Consider the following 21331-nt stretch of genomic DNA (forward strand, 5'->3'; position numbering starts at 1 on the left):
ATTCTTGCCAGTTTTTTTTCGTTATTGCAATGACAGCTTCACTTAATATAGTTTGTAGCATGTCGATCCAGAAGTGCTTGTAAAAGCCTACTTGAATAAAGTATATTTTGATTATATTACGATAAAGTGTCAATTTGTCCGTATTATTGGTGCTCAGGTGTGTCACACACGTTACACAAAATAAAACGTATTTATCTCGAAAGGTTACTCGTATGCTCACAGTTATAAAATATTTATCCATACTAATATTATAAATGCGAAAGTAACTCTGTCTGTCTGTCTCGCTTTCACGCCAAAACTACTGGACCGATTTAAATGAAATTTGGTACACAAATAGAGCCTGAGAAAGGACATAGGCTACTTTTTTTTTGAAAAAAGGGCTGTAAGAGGTTGAAAAGGGGGGTGAAATGTTATAAGTTGTTGAAAGTATTGTTATTTTTAGAACTAGAAGCATAAAAATTATGTGTACACTTATAAACTAACACGACACCCACTAAGGAATGAATTTTGGAAATTCTACCCCTAAAGGGGTGAAATAGGGGTTGAACGTTTGTATGGAAGTCCGTTATTTTTTTAAGTTAGAAACATGAAACTTTATTTTTGGGATACTGATTAAAAAGCAGTAGATACTAATTTAAGTGTTTCTGCATATTCTACCCCTACGGGGGTAAAATAAGGGTTGAAAGTTTGTATAAAAGACCGTCATTTTTGAAGATAGAAACATGAACTTTAATTTTGGGATACTGATAAAAAATGAGTTGATACCTATTTAAACGATTCTGGATATTTTACGCTTAAGGAGGGAAATAGAGGTGACATTTCGTATATAGGATAGACTGGAATACCGTCGTTTTTGAAGTTAGAAGCAGAAAACTTTATTTTTGGGCTACCGATTAAAAATGAGTTGATACGTATTTAAGCGTTTCTGGATATTTTACGCCTAAGGAGGGAAATTGTTTTAACATTCCGTATGCAGGTTAGTCTGGAAGTCCGTCATTTTTGAAGTTAGGAGCTCGAAACTTTATTTTTGGGCTACTGATTAAAAATGAGTTTATTCTCATTTAAGCGTTTCTGGATATTCTACCCTAAGGGCTGAAATACACACCAATGTGGTATACAAAGAGGTCTTACATTAACTTAATATTATAAGTTAATTTGTAAATATATTCATATTCTACGCGAGCGAAGCCACGGGTAACAGCTAGTATTATATAACGAGCAATAACGTATCATAACGTTAAAGGAGTTGTCAGTGTACAACATAAATATACTGTACTGCGTAATTAGTAAATTAATCCTTTGTGATCATATAATTTAATTAAGCATACCACAATCAGCAGTAGTGTAAACAAGAGCCGAGTGAAGCATTGTTAATCTAGGATTTTTGTTTATTTTTAATTGGGATTCGGCTCCTGACGTATTTGTAACCGATATCGGCACTGAAATTGATTAACTACTATTATCTCATTGCATGATATTTTAATCAATTTTAATTTATTGAACTACAAATTATTACACGGCAAATGTTAAATGAAATGACATAAAAAAGTTTTATTAATAAAATAATTTTACTAATAAAATAAACATAGATTTTTATTATTATTATATAACAGTGGAAGTATACGCCACACACAGAAGAGAGTAGAGAATAGCAGCCGGTGAGGGCATGATGGGATAAGAGAGCTTCATCTTGATTCCCATCACGGTATCCTACGCCAAGAAACAATGAGTACAGATATACTTACGAACATTATATATAAATAATCATATCACATGTTCAAACAGCAGTACAATCACACAACAAACTGAAATCAGCTGTTAACTTGTGTTGCATTGTTAATCTTAGCCTTAAAAACAGAATCACGTCAAATGAAATTTCTCGAAGTATCTATTTATACAGCAGTTAGAAGTAATGAATAACACTTTGTATAACAAGATAGATAAACTGTCAACACAGCGTCTCTCGAAGGCGATAAATCTTTCTCGAAACAGACCGACTGCTCGCTATTGATGCATTTAGGAATCAATCTATTACCATTACGTACCCGCAACTCTCCATTTGACGTCTCGTAATTTCCTTCAAAGCGGTTCGGAATTCGATTCCCGATCGTTTTCCGTTCCGATTGATTTTATTACACTGTTCTAAGTCACTTTACTCTCGAACGTCGACTTGATGTTGGCTGCCATTTTTATTCTATTAGTCCGGGCTCAGGAGTTCACTGAGTGATTTCAAGATTCTTAAATTACTTTATTTAAAATAAAAATTTATTACAAATAAATTATTTTGACCAGAATATATTCAGTCTATCCGAATAAAAAATAAATTTATATTTGTTATATAATTATCGATAAAAAATAAAATAATATTGGAATGAAAACACCGTTAATTTGAATAGAAATTTCATAAAAATATGATTATATTTCTAATATATAGTTTTCATTTTGTACAATACAATTTTTTCAATCACACAAGTTAACACTCTTATGATATTCCATGCAAGCCCGTCTGGGTAGTAACCCACTTGGGCTTGACCACTCGTTGCTTACTCTATCTTTCAACACTAGAATAACGGATATAACACAGCACATAGGCATTTTTTTTAATGACATTGCTTGGCGGCCGTGCATATCGGCCACCTGATGGTAAGTGGACAATGGCGCTTTGAAAAAATTTAACCATACCTCACATCGCCAATGCATCTCCACCCTCGGGAACTACGATGTTATGTCCCTTATGGCTGTAGTTACACTGGTTCATTATCCCTTCAAACCGGAACACAACAATACTGAGCACTAGTTTGGCGGTAGAATATCTGATGAGTGGGTGGTTCCTACCCAGACGGGCTTGCACGAAGTCCTACCACCATGAAAAATCATTAAAGAACAAATTAAAGAAACAATTAATATTTTTTTCAGAGACAATGTTTACTGGACGTGGTGAACATTTGCCATTAGTTAGTCCAGTTGCCAGTCCACCTCTCTGTTATAAGTAAGTACCATTAGTAAATAATATTTTCAATATATGTAATATATGTTAAATGTCATAAAAAAATGAACATGGTGGAAGTTGTGACGGTCACCAGTAGCGTGTAAAGAGTCAAGTCATCGATCTCCAATATTAGGGAAAATCCTCGGGTGAGGCTGAAACGAAGGGTCCTCAAGTATTGACCTGACTAAGGTCGTTACTTATAAGAAATAGCTTATGATGAGGGTCGATATAGGACACGGTAGTAAAACGATACGTATATTATGTATATTCATTTTTTTATTAATTCCAGACAAGGGCCGAAAACCAAACTGCCCTAGCGGTAAGAACATATAAATCTTATCCGAGGTTTGCGTGTTCAAATCTGGGAAAAAAGATTCGAAGCACCACGCTGCTCCAATGCGGCAATGCAAAACTTACAGGTTTTTAATTATATTTTCGTTCGCCCTCAAACGCGAGATTAATGAAAATATTAACACATTGTGTGTGCCTGGGTTTGTAGTGACTTCGTTTAATCTAGTGCTCTAATGGCCAGACAATCTCCGTAACAAGCGCTGCGTAAATTTAAAATACTTAAGGTGTAAATATTTCAAAGCTTTCAAATGTAAAACAGAGATATAATTTTAATTATAAATGATTATTTTACTACAAAATAAACCAAACTAATTAATTTCATATTTCACCAAATTTCTTCTCCTCATACTATCTCCTCATCACGTCGTTGGCTCCCCCCGGATATTCACATAACTTTTAAGTTTGCAGATGTGGTTTGACCTTCTACGCATTGTAGGTTTCAGAGCTTCATACAAAGCATTTGCAGTCCAACTGGGACTGTTGATATAAATGCCACAGATCTATAATGTCAACGCGTGTAGTGTACACATCGTACAAGAATATGTTTCCTAATTTTACTCAATACTTAGGTAGTGACTACGCCGATGGTGTATAAATCTATCAATAAATAAATATATCTTGGATGGTGATTGTCTCTGAGCAGAATATCTTGTATGCTCAGAGTAGGAAACGTTTGGGAAAAAGCTATATACCTGACGTTACGTGGTTTGGCTAATCATATTATAAAAGCAACTCCATATCCCAAATTACATTTACTTGTAAAATATCGTTCCTCAAAATATCGCCACTAATGCCTGTGGCTACTCGAGTGCTCGATTGAATTAAACCGAACAGGCCAAATCCGATTGTTTCGACACTTCATAACGCCGGGAAGCTGTGAGGAAATAAATGGAATCTTTCCATTTATTCCAGTGCAAGTAATGGTCACATGACTATTTTCTTTTATGGGCTCAATCGATATGGCCACGATATAAATATTCTTGTTCCAGCAATTAACTGCCTCTACGAAAACTTAGAAACAAGTACCTTTATAAACTTTTAAAAGATTTTGTATATATAATTTATTATTAATATGCATATAAATTATACAAATTTAATCGAAAATAATTTCAAATACAAACAGCCATGTTGAATTTAAACTTCAATTTTATTTTTGTTTGTATACATATACAGAATTCGATCAAAAATATGTTTACTCGCTGTGATCATAAAATCTCTTTAGTCGTAATCGCTTTTCAGCTCATGTCTACTAGAAAGTCAATTGCCTTACACCCTCCATTTACATATAGCATAATGTGACACGGCGCTCATATGACAGCCTAAATCAGCCTTATCTAGACCCTAACTTGTAACACGTAAGGAACAAAATGCTTTGCGAACATTTCTGCAGGTAAATCTGATTCACAAATTGTGTAATGTGTTACAAAGTGTAGGATGAGTTGAAGAATATTTTATTTTAAATATTTTCTGTAATAACACTTACAATCCAAGCAAAGTTCTGATTGATTTTATCAAAATCAAACTCTTTATTTGATTGAAGAGTTACATTTTAGGTAATATTGCTTCTCAAAAATCTCGAGTCGATTCGTTAGAGCTATGATGAACTCTATTAAAAAACCTGTGTAATTGGGTAATAAAATTCAAAAAAAATTTTTTTCTTCGTGTTATTAATATATACTTATATATACGTCATAATATTTAGTATTTTATGCTGTTTAAATTTCAATATTCCTGAATCACGCTAGCGTTTTGTTCACCGAAAAGTATGTATATATCACCGTAGAATTGTAGATACTGTTGAATTGTAATCCATCTTGTATGTAAACGGTGATTTAACTCAAAATAAAACGTTAAAAATTTCGATAGTTATTTATTGGGTTAGAGTTTTTATGATTTAACTTTAATTAGCTTCGATAGATTATAATCTACCGATAATTGTTAAAAATACTTTTAATTGTAAGCAGTATGTCACGGTTCACAACCTTTCGACACTGCACAATCTCGCGAGATAGATTATATTCTAACGGTATTTACAATTTTACGGTGCCGTATGTATCTATATATAGATAATATATACGGGTGCCTAAAGTAAACTATATAGGAAGACCGTTATCACGAAAAAAGACGTTATATTTGATTAAAAAACAAAAACAAACTATCTTTTCGACATAAATTTGTATTCGTAAAGTTGGCATAGGCTTATTTTATCTGTGCTCACCAAGCCAACTGGTTCGATGACTAAATCATCCTACGTCATGCCAGCGTCGTGCCAGCTACTCGCTGTTTGAAAGTGCCTCAAACCGCAGAATTTGCCAGCCATTAAGATCTTCCAATAGAATTATGTTCTTCCGATCTGAATCATTGCCAGAACGATTAAAATTTAACTGTTATTTATACGAAGAGAAAATATTTGCCTTAACAGTAGGAATTTATAAGAGATATTAAATTCTTTAAAAAAAAAGAATAATAGTGAAATGTAAACATTGGTAGGTAGGTGGACTGGCAAATAGGCAATCTGATGTTAAGTCACCATCATCAATAGGTATTGGCGTTGCAAGAAATACACATATAAACTTCTCTTACATCGTTGATACGCCTCCAACCCAGTGAGTCTATAGTTACACTGCCTCACTTACCCTTTCCGCCGGAACAAAGTAACGCGATAGAATGTATGTTAAGTGGGTGATCAAACTCAAAATATTGTTTATTCAAGTAGACTCATAAAAGCACTTTTAAATCTTCTTGTTACACTGTTGAATTAAATGTAATTCTACCACGAGTTCGGAAAGTAGATTTTACCGAGAAGAACCAGCGAGAAACTCAGTAGTTACTCTTTTATTATAATTACAGAGTATGTCATTAACAGTAACAGTACAGTAACAGAATGGTACCCCCGAGATGGTAACAGAAGCCGAGGTAGACAAATTATGAGATGGGAGGACGATATTAAACAAGCAGCGGGTCCAATATGTACTCGCAAAGCAAAAGATAGGTACGAATGGAAATCTTTAGAGGAGGCCTTTGTTGTAGACAAGCTGTAGGAGACCAACGACCGTGAACCGATATTTTACAACAAAGTTTAAGTCAAAAGTGTAAAATTTGTTTTATAATTTATTTGTATAAACAAAAACAGCAATAAAAGCTTTATTGTTATGTCAATAAAGTACAATTCAATTTTTATGTCTACTGTCTAGAAATATCAGTAAATACTAAGGCCACGCATTTTTATCTAATAATAATGTTTTATTGGATAATATGCCTTATTTATCAAAGTTTTTTTGACATAAACTTTTAATGATAATAAGCAAAGTTAAAAATAACTTTACGAAGTCAGACCCTAGGTGTTATTAGTTTACCTTTGCTTTTCGTATTCATACAATGATTGTCACCGTTTCTTTGAAATATATCTATATTATTGTGAATATCCCATTGAATCCACTTTACAGTGGATTCAATGGGACTCAACCCATTTTATTAAAAACATCCCGAAGACAGTCTCTAGCTCAAAGCTTATAAATATACTGAACAGCACTTTTTTGTAGTATTAAAATAGTTTCAATATATGTAACGTTTTAACCAAAGAAATTCGCTAAGACATAATGCTATGAAAGTAACCAAACTTTTCTAACCGCGTATGCTGCGTAGCTGAGTCCCCTGTCAGGGAATGAGAATACCACTGAAGTCTTGGGTCTAAAGTGATTCCGAGAACTACTGTGGGGTTGGTGACATTTGTATTACTGTTGTTTAAAGTTACTTGAAATTTTGCTTACAGTATGCATTTTGTAACTCGAGGGAAAAAAAGAAGTGTTACATGTTTAACGTATGTATATATACAAATATATATTAAAACAAAATGTGAGGGCGAGAGTTTTGTCTTGTATTTTGTTTATTTTGTCAGATCTAGATAACTTATTTACGAGTTTGTGTAGTTAACGAGTAAATTATAGGTCAGGTCAAAGGGAAAACTATAATTAGACATTATATTCAGCTGAATGATTTCCACCGCGACAACTATTCTCAAAGGAGGTTAGCCGACTGCTCAGAACATCTTGTTTACAGTTATATATTTACAGGATACTATAGTACCTAAATATGCCGTTTAAAGAAAAAGGCACTCTCTGTTTCCTCACTTTTTTACTTTTTTATGTCAAATAGGTAAGGCTAATGGGCCACCTGATGGTAAGGCATCACCATCGCTCATTGACCTCGGTGCTGTATAAAATATTAAACATACCTTATAACACCAAGGCGCCATTAACCTTGGGAACTAAGATATCATATTATGTTGGTCTGTAGTTACACTTGCTAAATACCTTAACTTGTAAAATAAATGAGGAGAGTCGGTGAATCGTACCTGTATTGCAATAATTGTACTCGATTGTCACAAAAGTGTGCAAAATTTAATCGATTAGTAGGAAGTAACGGTCTGTAATTGATTTTGGTATGGTGAGCAAACGAGCAGGAGGTTCACCTGATGGAAAGTGACTACCACCGCATATGACATCTGCCGACCTTGCCGGCCTTTATTGTACCACTGTTGAGCTAAGGCCTCTCCCTTTGAAGAGGTTCCCAATGCGGGCTGCATGAATCACATGTGGAATTCACGTGATTCCGTTAAATTATACACGTGCAATTTTTTTTCAGATCCTTATACAGATAGATACAGGGAACTTTAAATTCAGTTGCAAGGATAAACTCACACAAACAGTCAGCAGGTGACGAGGCTTATTAAGAAATAACTTACCTATTTATATATACATATACACATATATATGTATATGTGTGTATGTGTGTGTGTGTATCGCACTAATATTATGGATCCTCTAATATATTTCTTATAGATGAATAAATTTATCTCAAGAGAATATTTAATTCATCTATCAAAATATTTCCGTTCTAGATTTCCTTTTATTTCAGAGTGAGTCATATTTTACTCCAATACTGGTTTTCCAAATCAATCCTCAAATCCTTTTATATATATGTAAATATTTCTTTATAATTAGCCATCCAAGGAGTTTAATAAATTCGTCCATAATTTGAATCGTTAATTAAAATATTCTGTCTGATTAAGAGCTGAAGACTCATTACGCACCCAATAGTTCCGGGGTGTGATTACAGTCTACAGTATCAGTGTGGAGCATTCGTTACGGATTTTCTTTGAAGTTTCCTTTCATTTAGTATTCTGAAATTGTTGTTAATATTTGTAGACCATTAATAATTGCTGTTACGTAGTTTAATAAAATTACAAGCGAAATAAATTAAATGATATTTATAATAAACATTTTTTATGTAAACTTGTAGTTCTTGCATTGTTCTATAGAAGTTATGTTATGTCGAGAACTAAATCATTGTACAATAAATATGAAACGAAATTATTATATTACTAGCTGTTACCCGCGGCTTTGCCCGCGTAGAATATGAATATATTTACAAATTAACTTAAAATATTACGTTAATGTAAGACCTCTTTGTATACCACATTGGGGTGTATTTCAGCCCTTAGGGTAGAATATCCAGAAACGCTTAAATACGTATCTACTAATTTTTAATCAGTAGCCCATAAATAAAGTTTCATGCTTCTAACTTCAAAAATGACGGTTTTCCAGACTAACCTATATAAAAAATGTCTTACCCCTATTAAACCCCTTAGAGGTAGAATATCTAGAAACACTTAAATACGTATATAATCATTTTTAATCAGTATCCCAAAAATAAAGTTTCATATTTTTAGCTTAAAAAATGACTGACTCCCATAAAAACTTTCAACCCTTACTTCACCCCCTTAATGGTAGATTATCTAGAAACGCTAAATACGTATGTATTCATTTTTGATCAGTATACCAAAAATAAAGATTCATGTTTCTAACTTAAAAAAATCCATACGAACGTTCAACCCCTATTTCACCCATTTAGGGGTAGAATATCCAAAATTCCCTCCTGAGTGGGTGTCATGATATGTTATTTTATAAGTGTACAGCCTCAAATATAAGTTTTATGCTTCTAGTTATAAAAATTCTAAACTTGACAATACTTTCAACAACTTACAACTTTTCATCCGCCTTTTCAACCCTTCACAGCACTATTTTCCAAATTAACAGTAGCCTATGTCCTTTCTCAGGCTCTAGACTATTTGTGTACCAAATTTCATTTAAATCGGTCCAGTAGTTTTTGCGTGAAAGCGAGACAGACAGACAGACAGAATTACTTTCGCTTTTATAATTTTAAATATGGATTGTTATTTCAATCACTACAGAGCTCCGATAATAACCGCGTCCGATCGCTGCTAAATTCAAAGTGCTACAGGGAGAACCGCGGCCTCCGACGCGCCTATAGCACGCTTCCGCCGCCCCGGCCGGCCGGTACCACCACAAACGCTACGTTCCGCAATTTTTAAATGTGTAATATCTTCGAAAATATTCATTTAAATCATATGCTGTAAAGGGCCATATATATCAATATTAAATCAACAATGTATTTAAGGTAAGCATTAATCCTTATCCAATGAAATATCATTGGATAAGGATTAATGCTGTATAAGTTAAAATCGCTTCGAAAATTAGCCAATATGTGTGGTTAAAAATAGATGACAAAAAAATATTATTGTGGGTTATCACTTACAGATAGACACATACCATCGCGGACTTTTTTGTAGACATTTTTGATGAAATTGAATTTAATCAAGTGAAATGTAAATTCAAAAGTACTCGCAAGTTACACTGTACATTACTTGGATAAAGTATATTTTGATTTAATTTAATTATTAAAACAATGTTAGAACTTACTGGCACTTACATTATCCACAACTTATGTACAGCAATGTTGTAGAGTTCATTGAATCAATGATATTTTATGAACAAGGAAGATAACTTACTCCCAAGAATTAAATGAAACAGACATTCAAAGCTATCAACAGGTAGAAATAGGAATCCAGATAACGGAAGCAGAGGATTGTAAATATTTGCGGAGGCGAACGCAATTAAAATTTATTGGGCGACACAAAGTGAATCGAGCGAATAATTGCAGGTCGAGGCCTACCCATTATCCTATAAAACGAAACTTTGTATACATCTATCTCTCTCCCCCCTGTTTTAATTCCGTAACTAGACAAGGATGAATGCTTTGTTGTAGAATATGCCGTGGCAAATTATATGGACTTTGAGTTGGGTTAGTTTGTGCATTATTCGAAGTTATGACGTTTTTGATAATGCTTAGTAGGGTGGTTTTTATTCGATTATTTAGTAACATACTTACATTTAATAACATAAAGTTTTATATGTTTAATAGTTATCGAAAATATCTCTTCATATCGTATTATTCTCTCCTCCAATCGCTTCAATAGCTTAGCTATTCGAGTTTTTTTGTGATCTTAATTATTTAAAAAATACTTTCTAAATAGAATAAAGACATGCGATTTTGGAGATCACGCAGGCAAAAGCATTACCAACGAGAAACATGAGGTAGGCGACTGATTGTATGAGTTTGCATTGCTGATGATGCCGAAAATACGTCATATCTATACTAGTATTATAAAAAGAAAAGCCTTTACCTATTCACGCTTAAGTCCTGCACCAATTTAGATTAAATTTCCTACGGACATAGTTTTATTTGGTGGCTTTGTGTAAGCCATTATGGGTAAGTACCACCAATCAACCGCCAAACAGCAGTACTCAGTATTGTTGGGTTCCGGTTTAAAGAGTGAGTGGCCAGTGTAACTACAGGCACAAGGGACATAACATTTTAGTCCCCAAGGTTGGTTAATATTTCTTACACCACTATTGCCTAAGTTGAAGTCACAGGGAAGGATATTTTTTAATAATATGATATGTTAAATGGTAACAGTTTGTGTGATATAGGTGAAATTTTATAAATTTCGCGCGGGAAATGCCGCAGGTTCAGCTAGTTAGTTAATTTTCATGTCCTAATCTTTGATAACTTATTTTCTAATTTTTGAATACTAATATATGACATATATAATGTATTTGTACTATAGCATAGTTAGGTGGACTGGAAATGGGCCACCTGATAGTTAGTGGTGAAATCCCTCAGGAGTTTCATCAGACACAACTAAAATTGGCTCAGCACCGCGTCAACTTTCTATCAAACCACAAGTTTTAATCCAATGAATTTTAAATCACTAATATGTATGAATTTTTACATTATTTCTACTTTTATACATTTGTCTAATATAATTAGAACAGGAGAAAATAAAGCTACGTCGTTTTTTTAACAAGGCGAGTTAGCCCTTTAATTATTCAAAATAATAAAATTTCATCAGGTTATAACAATAATCAACTATGTAAAAAGCAGAAGGCATAATGAAGGCTACTAAGAAAATTTCTTGCTAAACGACATAACCACAATATAGTATATTATGATTGTGTCGAGACGATGGTTCATGGGGGATGGTGCTACAATTAAATCAACACAAATCTTTTGCTAATAATAACTTATGTCAAGTAGAAATCGAACTCGCGAATTGCGAGTAGGCACCTGTAAATAGGTGGGGGTCATCAGACTGGCCTGTAGCCCTGCCGCAGGTAAATTGTTACTGGATGTGAACAAGATTAAAATTTATTGAGCGTCGCAGAGTGAATCGACCGTTTAATTGCAGGGTAGGCTCGAGTACTCAGAACAAAGGGTAAAACTAAGTGCCATCACTTTTATGCGTTATATTATCGGTTTACTATAAGGTGACTTTTTAAAGGTATTTTTTACCATAGCGCAGTGAGCAATATAAATTATAGTTACTAGAAACAATGAAATTATTATATTTAATAATTATTATCAATACCAAGGTATGCTTGATTCAAGTACACTCATTACGTAATTTACAAGTATTTTATTATATGTGATTAATTTGACTATACGTCTGTGAGTGTTTAGAAGTATGTGTAAGAAATATAATCTTATGTATTTATTTCCGACTATAGAGTGTAGTCGGTCATCTCACGCACACCAAGACATCTTATAAGTACTGTAATACTGTTTCATGGGATTTCCGACAAAGTAATTGTTCTAAGTTCATACTAACGTTCGTGCTGGTAACTCAATGTAATATCGTTTTGCACTTCGATGGACCGATAGTTAATGGAAATTTTAAATATGTGCGGTGTACCGAATGTTTAGTAATAAAACTGTTTCGATGTTAATATTATGAGCGTGTTATGTAAACATGCATGCTTGCTTTGAAAATATTTCAAAAACGAATTAAATTTAATTTGAGAACATTTAAAATTTATTGTTTATTTATTTTATGACTTTCCCACTCCTAGCCTTCTCTCCCCTTGAGAAGGTCCAATGTTCTTTAGATACTTTAGCAAAAGGCAGTATTTCTCGGACTGTTTCCCTTCAACGTTCAGCACGTAATTAAATCACAATGTTCAGTTAAGATTCAACTGTTATGAGCACTGCACCAACAGGGCTCCCAAATTTGCGTCAATGGTCATGTTAACTCATAAGCGCGAACTAAGGGAAAGTTGAAAACATTTTGGGCGCTTTTAGCGGTACATAATCAGCCTGTAAATTTCCCACTGCTGGGCTAAGGCCTCCTCTCCCGTTGAGGAGAAGGTATGGAGCATATTCCACCACGCTGCTCCAATGCGGGTTGGTGGAATACACATGTGGCAGAATTTCGTTGAAATTAGACACATGCGGGTTTCCTCACGATGTTTTCCTTCACAGCCGAGCACGAGATGAATTATAAACAAATTAAGCACATGTAAATTCAGTGGTGCCTGCCTGGGTTTGAACCCGAAATCATCGGTTAAGATGCACGCGTTCTAACCACTGGGCCATCTCGGCTCTAGCTTTTAGCGGTAGAGTGTTATTTCGTGGTGACAAATAGCATGACGCTCTCTTAGGTCCTCGTCTCCAACGTTATTGCTCTGTATTCTTTTCTTCATGGTTACAGTAAATAAAAAAATAATTTATAACTTTAATTATTCTACCCACATTTATTTACTGGTTATCTTCAATTACAAAATTCGTTCAGTGGTCAATCATTTTGATGTTTTATGTGTTTCGCCTGTGACGGACACAGCACTTGTTACATAGCGTACTCGCTGAACACAGATTGTGGTTTACGGGTGTGTAATGACGGTAACGATCATGCTGGTAAAATGTATATAATTCATTTACATAATCGTGGAAGCAGTAAGTACTGAGTTTCTAGGCGGATTTTCGGTGGTAATTCAAAATTACAATATTAAAAGTGATAATAACTAAATTTTTATAATCGATATTAATTTTTCCACCAACCCGCATTGGAGCAGCGTGGTGGAATATGCTCCATACCTTCTCCTCAACGGGAGAGGAGGCCTTAGCCCAGCAGTGGGAAATTTACAGGCTGATTATGTTACGTTATTATGATATTAATTTCGTTTTTTTACGGTTTTATTATATCTAAAATTTTATTTCTATAGAGATTTGACAATCAAGTGGAAAAAACTTTGATTTTTCAATTTATTCATACATTTCAGACACGTACGGAATGAAAAATATATACCCAAGCGTGTATTGTATGTGTACAACCGCACACAAATATACACAAAAAGATTTGTCTCGTTTAGGGCATATAAAAAACATTTTCGAGAATATTTTGTGCTTGAGATTAGCAAAACGTGACGAGACGTGTCAGGCGTGCGGTAATGTTCTTCAATCAGTGTTCATTGTGGAACGTGAGCTTGGAAACTATGGCGTGCCACTTTGTGAGGGAATTACCCTCAAGTCCGTTTTGCTTTAACTATTTAAATATTGTTAATTTCGTTAGTTTTTACTTGGTGGTAGGGCTTCGTACAAGCCCGCCTGTGTAGATTCCACCTACCTCGCATATTCTGGGTTTCGTTCTCTGGTTGGTTATGTACGAACTATTTAATATTTGTTACAGTGCTAATGTCCGATGGGTATTAGGTATATCTCAGGTAGTAGAAACCACTCAACATCACTCGGCTCTGCCTAGTTTACTCATACTAACTTTACTACCGAGCATAAAAGCCTAACATATATCAGTTCATATTTATTTTCTTGAATTATTATTTACTAAGTATCTATATGAAATTGATTTTACCACGGCAAGGTCTCGGATCACCGCACCTCGGTTTGTCGACATCTGCCCCGCGTTCCGAAACGACCGCACTAACCCCGAACGGAATATTCGGTGCAATTTACATTTATTTGCTTTAATGCTCGAAGGATTTGCCAATTCTTGGCTGATTTGTTCCCTCGGCTGTTCTTCTACGTTCTAATATATTCTAATAAATTATATTATTTATGTTCTTGCAATAGAAATTTATTCCTCGATACTGTGAGGGTGAATTAAGTACGTTAAGATTATAACAATGCAAGTCTAACGTTCCTTGTTGGTTACAATATACTTATAAATAGTAATAATCACCCTCTGTTTTCATAATTATCCTTTCTTTACTGTACGAGTGTTTACTCGTCATAGATATTTCACATAACATGAATTATTATTAAGATAACATATAAGAGCAATCACAAAAATTTACAAAGTGTATAAAATTTGCAAATTTTTAGGTAAATATATTGATCGTAATAAAAATAAAGTTGTAAATATTTTTGTGATTGTTCTTATGTGTTATCTTAATAATAATTTATGTTTATCTAATTATTTATTATTGTGTTGTTATGGGTTATGGGTTACCAGATAATCTACTACTATTATGCCTTCAAAATTGAATTAAACCAGTAATCTCGATGGCACCGTTCAATCTCCAACGTTTTTTCTCCGTCGCACGTGACATTGGCGAAATAATCTATACTCTCTTGGCACAAATAAAAGCCAGAAAAAAAAGTCTATACGAGATTATTTTAATCATTTCAGCTAATCAAATCAAATCAAAATATGTAATATTCAAGAAGTCTTTAGAGATTACTTTTACATTATCAAACATTACATACATTTAACAGGATCAAATTGAATTTAAAGCTACCACTGGTTCGGAATGTATTTTCTACCGAGAAGAATCGGCAAACTCGGTTGTTAATCTTTTGCGAAGCCGCGTTGAATAATACAAAACAAAGGACACTTTTACGTTTTAACTAGCAAATGGCTTCGTAGGATAGAAAGAGAACCAGAAATAAACAGGATGGTATAACTTCGTAAACGTGTAAAGCGAAAAAAGTAAATATTTTATAAGGCACGTATTCCACCACTCGCCAAACGCGATCTTTGACACTGCTATGTTATTTACAGGTACCTCCATAAAATTTATATATTTGAACTGCGTTTAAAACGATATTTTAACAATTACTATAACGTTTTATTAAATTCTGCCTGACGTCTTTGTCTCTAATCATATAGTGGCTAGATTATATGGTCCTAGGTTCAAATTCCTTGTAAATATTTAATATATTTAATAAAAGGTCATGTTTTTTATCATTTTTGAATCATCAATATTTCGATTTTAGTGAGAAGATTTCGCAAGAAACTCGCATAGTTGCCTTTTATACACATGCATAATTGGGTTGTCTGGAAGAGATGGCTAATTAGCCGTATGTCCGGCCATTGTACAACACATGAAATAATTGTTTATATATTTTGTTTTATTTCTTATTTTATTTTTTGTGTTTAATCCTAAGCTTTCTTTATTTTTGTTTGTGGTGTACAATAAAGTATATTTCATTCATTCATTCATAGAGCGAGATGGCCCAGTGGTTAGAACGCGTGCTTCTTAACTGATTATTTCGGGTTCAAACCCAGGCAGGCACCACTGATTTTCATGTGCTTAATTTGTGTTTATAATTCATGTCGTGCTCGGCGGTGAAATAAAACATCGTGAGAAATCGGCATTTGTCTAATTTCAACGAAATTCTGCCACATGTGTATTCCACCAACCCCATTGGAGCAGCGTGGTGGAATATGCTCCAAACCTTCTCCTCAAAGGGAGAGGAGGCCTTAGCCCAGCAGTGGGAAATTCATTCATAATGTTTTATGGCTAGATTTTAGTGATTACATTCCGTGCCTTCGAATGTGAGAGACGAGAGTGATTGTCAAGGGTGTACCTGTGTTTACGCACTCTCTTCCGCACTGAAATATCACCCGCGCGGTTAGATGTCCCCTTTTGAGCACAGAGGAATCATTTTTTTATTTTTCATATAGGTAGGCAGACGGGCAAATGGGCAATCTGATGGTAAGTGGTGACCACCGCTCATAAAAATTGGCGTTGTCAACATTAACCATTCCTTACATCACACTAATGCGCCACCAATTGAGAGCTTAGATGTGATGTCCCTTGTGGCTGCAGTTACACAAGCTTACTTACCCTTCAAACCCAAACAAGACAATAAAGTATAGTTCTAAGAATTGCTGTCTGTGGTAGAATATCTGATGAGTGGGTGGTACCTACCCCGACAGACTTGCACAGCTCTACCACCAAGTAAATCGAACGAATCGGTAAAATCATCATAAATATATATTATGTGTTTTATGACTCCTGATCGGAAACTTTAAAAATAAAATAAAACTATAAATTGTTACATAGTATGTATGCAAAGAAGCTCTTTGTTACCCGCCGAGTAATTCAGTAACTTTTATAGAAAATATTCGACATTTTTCAATCGTAAACTTTAAGTAAATAGTTAAGATACCGTCGTGAGCTAGAGACAAGATAAAAGAATTATATTGATGTTAACAGATAAAACCGTTTTATAAATATTTTAAAAGCAATAGACTTGTCCTGGACTTGCAGGGCTGCAACCACTGGTTCTGCATAATAGATTTTTCTATGGTTTTTTTTTTATTTTATTATATCTTTGTGGATATAGGGGCCTCTACTCCATTGCTCCGGCTCCTGGACCTGTAAATCCGGCCTTGGATTCAAATAAAAAAGTTACAAGTAAGTTAGAGAGGAAAACGCCGTGTTGCTAACTGAACCCAACGCAAGAACAATCTTCAAAGTAGAAAATTAAACAACAAAGTTATATAAACGATAAAATATAAATTTAAATTTAATTATTTTAAATATCATAACAAAGAACCTTAGTTCTACGCGAAAAATCGAACAAATACCTTGGTTGGTATAAGTAAGTTGCATAAAAAGTTAATTTCTCTTACAAATAGATGTTGAAATCTTTTGAAAATGAAAGCTGAAACGTAATACTTACTCTTTGTTCAGTAATTTTATCTTCAATGGTTTCATTTAACAAGTAATTGCTTTTTATAGCAGGTTTAATATCACATATATTGTCTGGAATGAAAATTAATCTTTGTTTTTTTTAATAAAAGACAATGTTGTATCTAACTATCGAGTGCCTCTGTTTCAATATAGAATCGCACTAAAAATTAATTTTCGGATATTTTTTAAATATTTTAAAGGGAACGTATCTTTAAAACGATCACATCGATCGTACCAAGGCATTATTTGTTCAGGTAGGCGGACGTATACCGGTTTTCTTATAATGCTTTACATCAACATTGAGCATGAGATCAATTAATGCTTTAAACACAAATCAAATGAAAGTTTAGTAGTGAGAATGAGCAATTGTCAGATAAATTTCAGTTCGGTATTTTATTTTCACAGCGGTCACATGACCGGTCGACGACACTGGCTTTAAGACAATTACAAAATAATATAAAATGCAATACTGCTGTTAATAGTTTTGAAATTGAATTCGTAGAACGAAGTTTTTTGTGTAATATTATGTATATATTTTTGTATTATAATAAGCATGTAATTCAGTTCGAGTATCCCAAAAAAAAAAAATATTATTGAGTATACCCATACTACTCAATAATATTTTTTTTTTTTAGTCTAAAATAAAAAATAATTGTGTTGGTTTTGGTAATTTGCAAATAAGCATATCAACTAGTGAACAGGCATTTATTTTGAAATTACAGTTAGACTTTTCAATTTTAATTTATTTGTATTTATTATTTTTGTATGGTAAGGGTACAGATGTGTCAATACCTTAAGTGGTAATATTTTTGGTTTCTTATTCCCGGCTATGCACACCCGTCGGGAGCGTCTTGCCAAGAGTCTCGCGCTCTCGGGAATTTCGAAACTTTCAGCAAAAATAAACAACCTACACCCTCGATCATCAGTTGAACTACGGATATCATTTATAGTGGATTATATGATGGACCTCAAAATAAGTCTTGCGCTCGATACAGGTGACTGCTAAATAAATAATATTAATATAATATATACATATATTGACGTAGCTAACGAGATCCTTTAATTCTCAATTTGCATCCTGTAAAGAATTGTCATGTGAGCCATAAGAGACGATAACTTCTCGTACACAGTCACTCTTTTGCTATCTCGTTATGTCTGTTATGCTTATGTGTGATCACCTGATGTGTGATCAGTCCTATCCGTAGACTATGGGAGCGACAAAAACATTTAATTTTCTTCCTTGTGCTATAAATGCGCTGTCAAACATAAGATTGAGGATTACATTTCCCTTGTCACTGCAGCCATTGTACTGGATCACCTACTTCAAATTGAAACATTTAAATATAAAGTATTGCTCTTTCGCGGTAGGAAAATTGATGTAACGATGTGCGACCAGGCGGGCCTTTTTTTCAAGAATTGGAAACCTTCAGAAACGTACTTGGAACCCTGGGGGGAGGCAAACCGGGTTATGTGGGATTCCTACCCACTTAAACCACTGCAATGGCCGTTTTTGGCACAGATTGGAGAGGCTGCGGGATGATGTCACCTAATATGCTAAGGTATTATGTCCCTTGAGCCCATAGTAAGACTGGCTCACTGATCCTTCAAACCGGAATCCAACAATCCAAAATATTACCGCTTGGCAATAGAATATTTGATGAGTGGCTTGACCCAAGTGGCTAGCCTGTTTGGGTATGCCTAAGCCCTAACACCAAGTAAATTTCACTGACAATTACTTTTAAATGTTTGAGCCAACCTCCTATCAAAACATCTCACTGAATACAATTCTAATTCTGATAGTCAATTATAACGAGTTGTCGTGTCTTTCGAAACAAGCAAGACAACAATTGAGTAATGTTTTCAAAAAGATCATTTAAATTAATTAAGACTTCGTTCGTAACAATAAAGTTTAAATTTCCTTTCCTGTTTACTTGGGTCAAGTTTCTTGAAACTTTCCAATAATGGATGTTGTTAAAAGGTAAACTGTCTGTTTATATTTAATTATTTTAAGTTTAGTAAGTAACTTGAACCGCTCGTCGTTTCAAATTGAACCCGACTAAGCCCTTTGGTCAGACCACGTGGACAATCGAATATTTTTGGTTCTCCCAGGCGAATATCACAATCTTTTCGTTTACTTTATTTAAAATTATAATTAATTTCATGTCTGGTGAAAAAGAGAACGTTGTGAGGAAATCTGTCATTGTCTACGTCAACAGTGGATATCGGTCTTTCCCAAGGTGTGCCAAAGCTCCCAGTTCTTTACCTTCTTCATGAAAATCTAAAAATCTGCTAGAAATTCATACATCTACAATACATGGAATAAACTTCAAACTGAAAAAAAGAATAGGAGTTTTGCTACTATGGGACGTTTACCGAATGTTATTTTTACCTAAGTACCAATCTTTGAAATAAAAACGAATTAATGAAAACTTCTTTAATGTGCCAATATAATTCATCAAGTATCAGAGAGTTGGTGCTGCATTATTTTTTGAAATATGCATTTCTTCCAATATTTTTCTTACTAGCAGCGATAAAATTTAAAGGAAACATTACCATTTCAATTGGTTTTCCTTTTCTAGACCAAGATTGACTCGCGAGTCGAAGGAGGTCTTGTTACATACTCCTTGAAGGGATGTAGTACCATACTCAAGTTGATTCAATAAACTCTGCAATCAGTGACGTTCCAAGATCGATTTAATAAAATTCGATTAAATGATGATGATGATTGACTTACAACAAAAAAAATCTTAAATTTCACGAGTTGTAATTGTTCGACAAGTTGAGAGGTTTTTAGAAAAAAAGCTATTTGTTATGTTCCAGTTTGTAGGATGAGTGAGTAATATAATTAAAGGCAGAAGGGACGTCTTATATATAAATAAGGTAAGCTGATTTTTGTCCCAGTGATTATGGGACGATGGCTGCATATAAAAAAAATCGATTATAGTCTAATTTTGAAGAGCTCCAGCAGTAGATATGCAGAAAATTAAAGAGGATTCTTGATTGCAATTTACTAAATTGTTACGATTTAGCAAAGAATTAATTTTAGAGACCGGCCGAAAAGTTACTGGCCGGTTAGAGCGTGGTACTACGGCTGTATAAGTAAAAAAATGAAAACGTAAACATTCTAACTGAACTGATGTATAATATTTTAAAAGAGGTTTCATAGTTTTGGCGCCAAATGTATATAACTTACAGTTTACAATGAAATGAAATCAAAACAAAACCTGTCATAGGTTTCGAAATTAGCAAAAAATCTTTTGAATTAAAGCGAGGCTTCGCGGGAGACCCACTAGTTAATATTAAGTCACGTTTTAGCAAAACCTTTTAAAATATCAAGTCAGAGGTTACCATTCATATCAACTGGCTGATTTATACTGTTATGTTATTTAAAGAGAAGAGTACCTCTTTACTTCATCAGAGTTGATTATATCAGAATCAGCATACGAATATAGATCGGTAAGTTGGGCTCGCAGGCAGACGTCGCGACAGTTCTGGCGCCAAGCCTCGCTGAGGAGCAAAGAGTATTACATAAGCCGATGTGTCCAAAATACAAAAAAAAAAATATACAGATATCATTGTAATACGGAAGACAATGCTTAGCTGTCTTTCACAGCTACGACAGTATTTTTTTATAAACTTGTTGATTTCCAGACAGGAAATATAAATGAAATTGCATTTTATTAACAAGTAATGAAATGGTCTAAATGAGTAACTGCTAATGTTCTTGCTAGTTACTCTCGGCTAAATCTACATTTCTAACCGGAGTTAGCTTTAATTTTATATTATCTAGTGTGTTTACATGAATTACAAATATTTTTGAAAATCCATCAAATGTTTATAGTTTTTTTTTTTAATT

General features: G+C 34.0%; 1 protein-coding gene and 1 long non-coding RNA gene across 2 annotated transcripts in view; both read right to left on the minus strand.

The window, feature by feature from the left end:
* LOC135193918 (uncharacterized) overlaps positions 1–21331 on the minus strand; it is a 569995-nt gene that overhangs the window by 336537 nt on the left and 212127 nt on the right. The window lies entirely within an intron of this gene.
* LOC113395575 (uncharacterized) overlaps positions 1–21331 on the minus strand; it is a 333619-nt gene that overhangs the window by 308222 nt on the left and 4066 nt on the right. The gene's annotated exons all lie outside the window — the stretch shown is intronic.

Source organism: Vanessa tameamea, chromosome 21 (genome assembly GCF_037043105.1).
Source record: "Vanessa tameamea isolate UH-Manoa-2023 chromosome 21, ilVanTame1 primary haplotype, whole genome shotgun sequence".
NCBI classification, from domain to species: Eukaryota; Metazoa; Arthropoda; class Insecta; order Lepidoptera; family Nymphalidae; genus Vanessa; species Vanessa tameamea.